Below are 8,332 nucleotides of genomic sequence, written 5' to 3'. Positions count from 1 at the left end.
CCCGACATGGGTACAATGTGTGAAGCCCATTTCTTGTGTCCCTCGCCGTGATATTCCTGGAATATTGCTAAATGCGGCGTAAAACCATACTCACTCGCTATTCATGTACAACGCGTCTGTTAAAATAATATTATGTATGTCCGTTTATATACAGGATTTCTCTTTTACGATTCGTTGTCGGAAGTGACAAGATCAAAGTGGGAGCTTGCGGTAAGTACATTTTTTTGGTTCCCTAAAGTACAAGTAGATATCTTCAAAAAGCACTATGTACTATGGGGGAACAGCGTAAAATAAATTCTCAACAATGATCGGGCTGTTTTTCTTTCCAACTCTTTCTCTTTCATGTTTTATTTCCTGAATGATGAGAATACTTCTCCTGCCTTTTGATTTCACAGAAGTAAGATCAACAGTTACACATGTTGTATGCAGTCTAGCATTGTCGTGTTGAAGGATAACTTGATGGAAACAACATGCGGCTGAAGAGTTTCATCACGATAGCGTTGGGTCGTTCAGTTGCCTGGCACTAGGTATATTCTACCTGTGTGAGAGAAATTTGCCTACATTATTTTGCTGCCAAAGCCAAATCTGTCGATCTGCCGATGTCGGTGCACCCTAGCTTACCCATATTCTCAGTGCGGCATAAATCGCTTACCCAGATGTCGCTGAACAATGTTCCATCGCTGTTTGGGGCATATACTGCTTGCGGCTCAGTTGAGAATTTGAGAATTGCAAATAACGTTGCCGTATGAAGCGGACCTTGGAAGCCATTGTAACACGGGGACGGCTTGACCTGGGTCAGTCAATTGACGTGCCATGCTTTTTGTATCGATACCAGAGGAATTGATGGTGTCTTGGCACACATTTCAACATCCTGGCTACAACTGACTGCAAGTCTCCTGTTTCCTATCGACCTACGAGGCTGCTCCGTTGAGCTTCAGTGAGACGTGGCACGACGTCACAGGTAAAACAGTTGCTACCAGTCAAAACCATCCTACCATGAACGTACATTGATCCTATTGTAATGTGGTGTTACCATTCTTACTTTTGCAATATGCATGTGGTCGTTGTTGCGCTTTGAACGATTAAAATAATGACAATTTAATTATTAAGTATGTATGTGAAGACAACAAGGTATGAAATATATCATGTATATTGTTATAGTTCGGGTAATGATGTCGCTCTGACACTACTTTGGGTCATTTCCATATTATGCTCAATGCATTTGCAATTGGCCAATCAGCCTCAGTTTCAGTTAAAAGTGTTGTCATGTCGTCACATTGTCATACCGCAATTACACAATATCGGTCTGTTGTCATACCATCATATTGTCATATCAAAATATTACTCTATTACCATCTTGTTCTTTTGCCGTATGATCGTATCGCGTGGCCTTTTTGCTTCGAATTCATTGTGATAACATGTCATTTTATCACAATAACATGTCATTCTATCCCTATGTCGTGTCACGCTATCAACTTGTCGTGTCGTACTATCGCTCCATCGTCTAATTCTATTGTTTTGTCATTGTGTTTCGTATTATCGCTTTGTCGCGCGATATTGTGTGGATTTCTCGGAGCGATTTGGCGAGGACCCCTCTCAGTGACCATCTTCTTATAACATGTTGAACAAAATGCAGGAGTGCATGAGAACTACCACAACAGGAATACTTCTGTCACACTGCTACGATTCGATTCCTGATCCGGCTTAAACGTTGTTGACTGCGTTGTCAAAACACTCACTCGCAGGGATGAAATAGAACTTCCTTGTAGCCATCTGACACAAACATGGACTCTGAAACATTCTTTCTGATATATTCTCACTAACAAAACAAGGATCCTGTAAAACAAGAATGTAAAATCTTGGTGTACATGTATATGTAGGCCTTATCAGTGACGGGATGTTCTCTCCCTCAGATGCGGAATGATTTTCCCACCAGCCATCTCCGTAGACATTTAGGATCTTCATCCTTTGTTGTGATAGGAACCAGGAACGGACTATGGAGAGGATAATTTACAAGCTCTTCATTTTTGTGGTTCTTTTGACGGTACTGCAGAGTGGCATGGGAAAGTATCTCTGTTGTGCTTTTATTACCCCAGTATCTGCAATAAAAAAACATGTATCATCCATATGATACGGATTCTTTACCAGAGTAAATATCGTTTTGGAATTTATAGATTAACTGTATTAGTACAAAGAATGACATGCCCTTTAAATCAGCTTTTCACTCAGCATCGAATTTCACACAGTGGGGGATGTCAAGTGAGTGAGTGAGTATGGTTTTTGCCGCTTTTAGCAATTTTCCAGCAATATCACGACGGGGGACACCAGAAATGGGCTCCATACATTATACCCAGTTCGGGAATCGAACCCGGGTCTTCGGCGTGACGAGCCACGAGTCTACCCGACCGCCTCAGGGGACGTCAAGAAACATACGTTGGAGATAATGTTATTAAATAAAATGGAGATGACCAGATAATTGTCAATGTAATATTTCTAACACATTACTGAATGATACGCGAATCTGCATAACTCGTGAGGATCACAATGACTTGATTATTTGTGATTAGTATTTAATATACATATCTTGAATCTAACAATATGCATTTAATTATGTTAAGAGATAACACTTTTACTTTACCAGCTATCAGGTAAATGATACATATATTGTAAATGTTTGTCACATGGGCCTGGGAGTAAGCACAGAGGCTAACGTGGGTGGACTTGGGGGGAAATTCAAAAGCCATGACCAAGCCTGTGACTACTTCAAAATATGTTTGTCATATGTTAGACTTTATCGCAGTATAAAAGGGACCCAAAGCCATGCTCATATTTAAATATCAGAAAAACGCTTGCTGAAAACATTGTATGGATTCACATATACAGTTGATCAAAATATTGAAGAGTAATGAAGTAACAAAACTATTTCGTAGCAAACGTATGTTGTGTAACACAGATAGTTGTCAACGGTATGTTTACCATTTCATCTTCGCATATCCCAGGAATTGGCGTTGTTTCAGTTTTGACGTATAATCTCGCTCTGAAGGCATCGGCGTGCAGAATGAATGGAATCTCTGTGAGGTTGTGAGTATTATCGTCTGTTAGGGTGTACAGTTAGCATTTCGAATCACCAACCTTCCAGAATGGAAACTTCATGTATGTTTTGATATTAACTTTTAGGGGAAAGGACATTTCTTATGAATATGGAAAGTGTTTTGTCTCTTTTATTTACAAGTTGAAACACGCAGACGGTACAAATTATAAGATGGTGTAAGGATGTGTGTGTAATTTATGCAAGCAGCATCACTTTGATTATGAGTATTAGTATTTTAAGCAAAGGGATTTCTTGGAAGGGGAAAGAATGTCGTTAACCATGGCAACATTTAGAATAGCCAGGAATAGAACACGAGCTTTAAAAGAAGATTGTGTTAAGACATCTTAAGAGCAGAAAAACAAATATTGTTTACAGGATACACAATTAACAGATGATATGGAGACACAAATATATTAATGACACTCAAATGAGTGCAGAACTAGTTCATATTCAAAGAAAATTTTGACTTCGATCTCGCAGAGAGAATAACTACGTTGGTAAGGAAAGTTTTCACGAACGCCAGACTTAATTTTCTCACAAAACACCTTCGCTCACACACCACATAATACATAAAGTGCGGTCCAAACCATGAATCTGTCTAGTTTCTGTTGTCGAGGACGTCAGAAACTTTTCTTGTCGAAAGTCCACCCCAAGCTATAGATTAGATCATTCAGATATCGATTTACACTACAACAGACTGATACTGAATACGCAAAACTGCTAAAAAAGTAATTACGGAAGCTGAAATGCAATATACCAAATACATTGACAGTGATAGCATTACTGTATTAAACTTAAATGGAAAACTGTCTTGGGAAACACTTTTACCAATGTTAAAAGTAAAAGTATTAAATCATAATATCACAAAATGAAAACGAAATAAACCAACAAAGATGCACAATGTTTGCTAAATGAACGTGGACTAATTGTTATTTGCTAATTTAAACGCAAGAAATCCCAGACATAAATATAACAAAAACTAAATTAGATGAAATCACTAACACAAATATCGAAGGTTTTAGCATTAGATCAAAAAGGCAATTGGACTGAAAATTGGAGAAACCAACTAAAACCTTTTGCCCCTGAGAGAAAGACTGTTGAAACTTGCGACGTATTAACTTTGAAAAGTATTTGATTCTTTTAAGTGGAAGTCTATAGATAAAGTCCTAAACGTCATTAATGTCGACCGTCCTGTAAAAAGATGGTTAAATACGTTCTAAATAAATAACAGCTCTTCCGAATTTTGGTCAGTAGATATATTACCGACTTATGCATACTGACACATTAGTGACCAAAATTATGTCCGATGCAATTCCATATATTTATTTCTTATTATGGAATGGGTGGTATTGTCACTTTTAGTAATTATGCAGATCTTTTCAGTTACATGATATGAATAATAGAGCTTAAAATATCAATGTAGTTCTCGTTCTGTGCATATCATTAACTGTTACATTAATAGCCAACAATGTTGACTTAACGTAATACCTTATGCTTACGGTTTTACACAATATAATGGAGCCAAAGTGAAAACACATACTAGTGTACAGTGCTACAAAGTTGCATGCCTAGACAGATTCATGTACAATGTAAGCAATTATAGAACAAATTCGGAACAGTTAAATAACAATGACTGCAGACTGATAGCAGACCAGATAAGAAGGGTGTATATTCAATGAGTCAGACCTTAAACACTTGACAGTTGTAAGAGGTGGTATATGCGTCAGGAAATTAAAACAGTTCACAGCCATGCTATTTATTTTCGTAGAAAAAGTCTCAATTATTTACAGAGTTTTTTATCGTCCCAATTACAGCAAAGATTTGTCAATATATATTTTCAATGTTCTGAATATGATTTTTTTCAATGTTTAACTGGGGAGTTGAGAATAGAAATGAGTGAACCCTCCAGATATCAAGGGTTGCTTACGATGTAGTTTACATGTTGAGCAAATGATATATATTCAAGTTTTATATTCTAAGAGAGTAAGCACAAGCATGGATATTTACGACCCAACAAGCAGATAAGACGCCGTACTTTGCAATAATGTTGACAGATTTGTCTCCCTTTCAATCGAGAAATTACAGCCACAAGCAGTGTGTGTGTTGACTGTCGACTGGAGGCCGCTCTCTCTCGCACCTGCTCACTGTCCCGCAGCAGGCGACGGCGTACAATGCAACAGTGTGACGGGGAAATCAATGGATGACGTTTGACCCTTGTTTTACGGACTTCGTTGGAGGATATAATTTTATTAGAGCAACGGAAAGAGGCGGTAATGTGTTGACTGCAAGAGAAGTGACATCCCGACATATTGCTCTCAGCTACAACTGAAGGCTATATATCTGCCTACAGGTCAAATCACTGCTTACTTACACCTGCAGGGTAAACTACAATTGACGATGATTGTCTTGTCTATTAGATAACTACACTTGATGGTGATTCTCCTGTCTATAAGATAACTACACTTGACGGTGATGCTTCTGTCTATTAGATAACTACACTTGACGGTGATTCTCTTGTCTACAAGATAACTACACTTGATGGTGATTCTCATGTCTACAAGATAACTACACTTGATGGTGATTCTCATGTCTACAAGATAACTACACTTGACGGTGATTCTCCTGTCTATTAGATAACTACCCTTGACTACATCAGAACGTCACCTCAATTGTAATTAAGAAGTTGTTTGTTCTTGTTTACAACACCAGCTACTAAATACCACTCAAAGAAAATGTTCACATTCACTGCAAACGAGAGACACAATGTTGTCATAGTTAATAGATGTGTATCATCCTGGGATCCTCCAATGCCCTTAAACTTAGAACATGCTAATCATACGTATTCATTGTATTTTCTTTCCGAAATGATTTCATCAAAATATGAACATCTTTCCTTTGAATAATCATATCAACTCTACTCGTACATACCGCATGCTGACATATTGAATAAAAGAGTAAACACAAGCATGGGTACATCCATCCGAAGAGCAGAGTAGACGCCGTACTGTACAGTAGTGTAGACAGATTTGTCTCCCTTTACACTGAGGATAACAACCACTAGCGGTGTGTGTTGACTGTCGATTCGAGGCCCTTCTCTCTCCCACCTGCTCATTGTCCCAGACGACTGTGTTCAATGCTTCAGTCGGGCGTTGTAGTGAATGCTTGACTTTTGATCCTTATTTTCAGTCAGTGCAATTATACAGAGGATATAGAAGGATATAACTATGTTCAAACAACGAGGTGTGTGAGGTGAAATTGAATGATTTTTGTTTGTTTGTTGTTAAACGCCTCGAGTCTGACCACCCGATCCCGTTAGTCGCAAGTGCCCAAACAGCAAGTATGGGTTGCTGAAGACCTGTTCCACCCCGGAATCTTCACGGGTTTGAAATTGTATGAAACGTCGCATTCAAAGTTATTGCACTTACGTAGCTACGTGCATTCATGTGTGTGCGCGCGTGGGAGTGCGCATGTGTGTTTGCATGGCTGCTTGTTTGTTTGTTGTTTAACGTCGCACTCAGCAATATTCTAGCTATATGACGACGGTCTATCAACAATCGAATCGGGACCAGACAATCCAGTGATTGACATCATGAGCATCGATCCACGCCATTGGGACCGATGCTCATGCATCAATCAAGTCAGCCAGCCTGGCCACCCGATCCCGTTAGTCGTCTTTTACGACAAACATAGTCGCCTTTTACGGCAAGCATGGGTTGCTGAAGACCTATTCTAACCCGGATCTTCACGATTATGGGTGTTTGTACTAGTCCGAAGAGACCTGCACTATGACTGTTCTGCAGCATATATAGAAAATAGAAGAGAGAATTGTATTGTGTAATAAAGGAATTCATAGAGAATATGTTAGTCTGTCATCCGGACCATCATTTACCATCATTTAACGTGTTTTGGTAGGACATCGTTTCCCGTTTTGCTCAATAGCGAATGTACCAACTTCAGAACGCAAAACAGGGCATACTCGACAGATGAAATTCAAATCCCCAGGTAATAATCAGTCTCGAATATCCGCCGAAACCATGCAGCGTAAAAGTCAAAATGGTGATGACAATTACATGTTTGGATCATTTTAATCAGTGGTCAGTGATCTATTCTGTAATACATGTATAGCGAACCAAATACTCCCATCGGCATACACATGTCGATGAATATCTTTGACACAAATCGGAGGGTGGGAAATTTGTTTGGATACACCTCTGTTTATTCTATTTTTAACTTGATTGTTGTCAGAATTATTAATAACAGTTTTAATGAGAATTTGGTGGTATCAAATATATGTTTAATGTGCCCTGAGATATACAGGGAGGAACAATTTTCAAAATGAATACAAATGTGTTTAGTTTTTACCTTGGCTACTTTACCACCAACAAAGAATCAGATTTTAATATCAGTATAGGAATAATTGTTCACTTATATCTCCGTGCACTTGAAGGTGATATTCCTGCCCACTGGTCAACTTCAAATGTAGGTGGGACCCGCGTCTTCTAGTAAATACACAATGCAGGTGATATGTCAATTCCAGAAACAGAGTGAGTGAGTGAGTGAGTGAGTGAGTATGGTTTAACGCCTTTTATGGGAATATTCCAGCAATATCACGGCGGGGGACACCAGAAATGGGCTTCACACATTGTACCAATGTCGGGAATCGAACCAGTAGGCCACCCGACCACTCCCTCCAGAAGCTGATGATTTTGTAGATAAGATCCTTGCCTAAAGGTCAACTTAACCTCCAGGTGAGACAGCTGCCTACCTCCTGTTATTTTAATGAAAATTGTGTGAGTGGCGAATGGTGCTACCAATGATGAAGGCCATGGTTTTACGACTGTTTTGCTTCTTACACGCTATGGGACCTGGTTCGGCATCTATTTGACATTTCTCTTGCATTGTCGTTTTGACTGTATACTACAATTGCAGATTACGAAGATTGTCAATGATATAAAGATATTTACATTCTCTGCGAACTTTGTGTACTTGGCAAACTTTGTTGTCACGTGTGTGTAAGATCCCCACCTTCAGGTCAACAAAATCAGATTCCGCCGACTGTCTTATTCCCGCCTGCTGTACTAAATATGACACGTCGGATGTCAACATGATGCGTGATGCCACTCTATGTTATGTCAGTTTAGTAACGTTTCTTTTGTTTGTCAGTTTACATCGAAGGTGATGCTAATTAACTCCGTCATCCACAATCTTAGTAATTGGAAAGTACATCCCCCCAGTAGCAGT

This window comes from Haliotis rufescens, unplaced genomic scaffold (genome assembly GCF_023055435.1).
Source record: "Haliotis rufescens isolate VD_foot unplaced genomic scaffold, xgHalRufe1.0.p SCAF_9, whole genome shotgun sequence".
NCBI classification, from domain to species: Eukaryota; Metazoa; Mollusca; class Gastropoda; order Lepetellida; family Haliotidae; genus Haliotis; species Haliotis rufescens.
The sequence above is the reverse complement of the archived record's forward strand: the minus strand, read 5'-3'. Positions refer to the sequence as shown.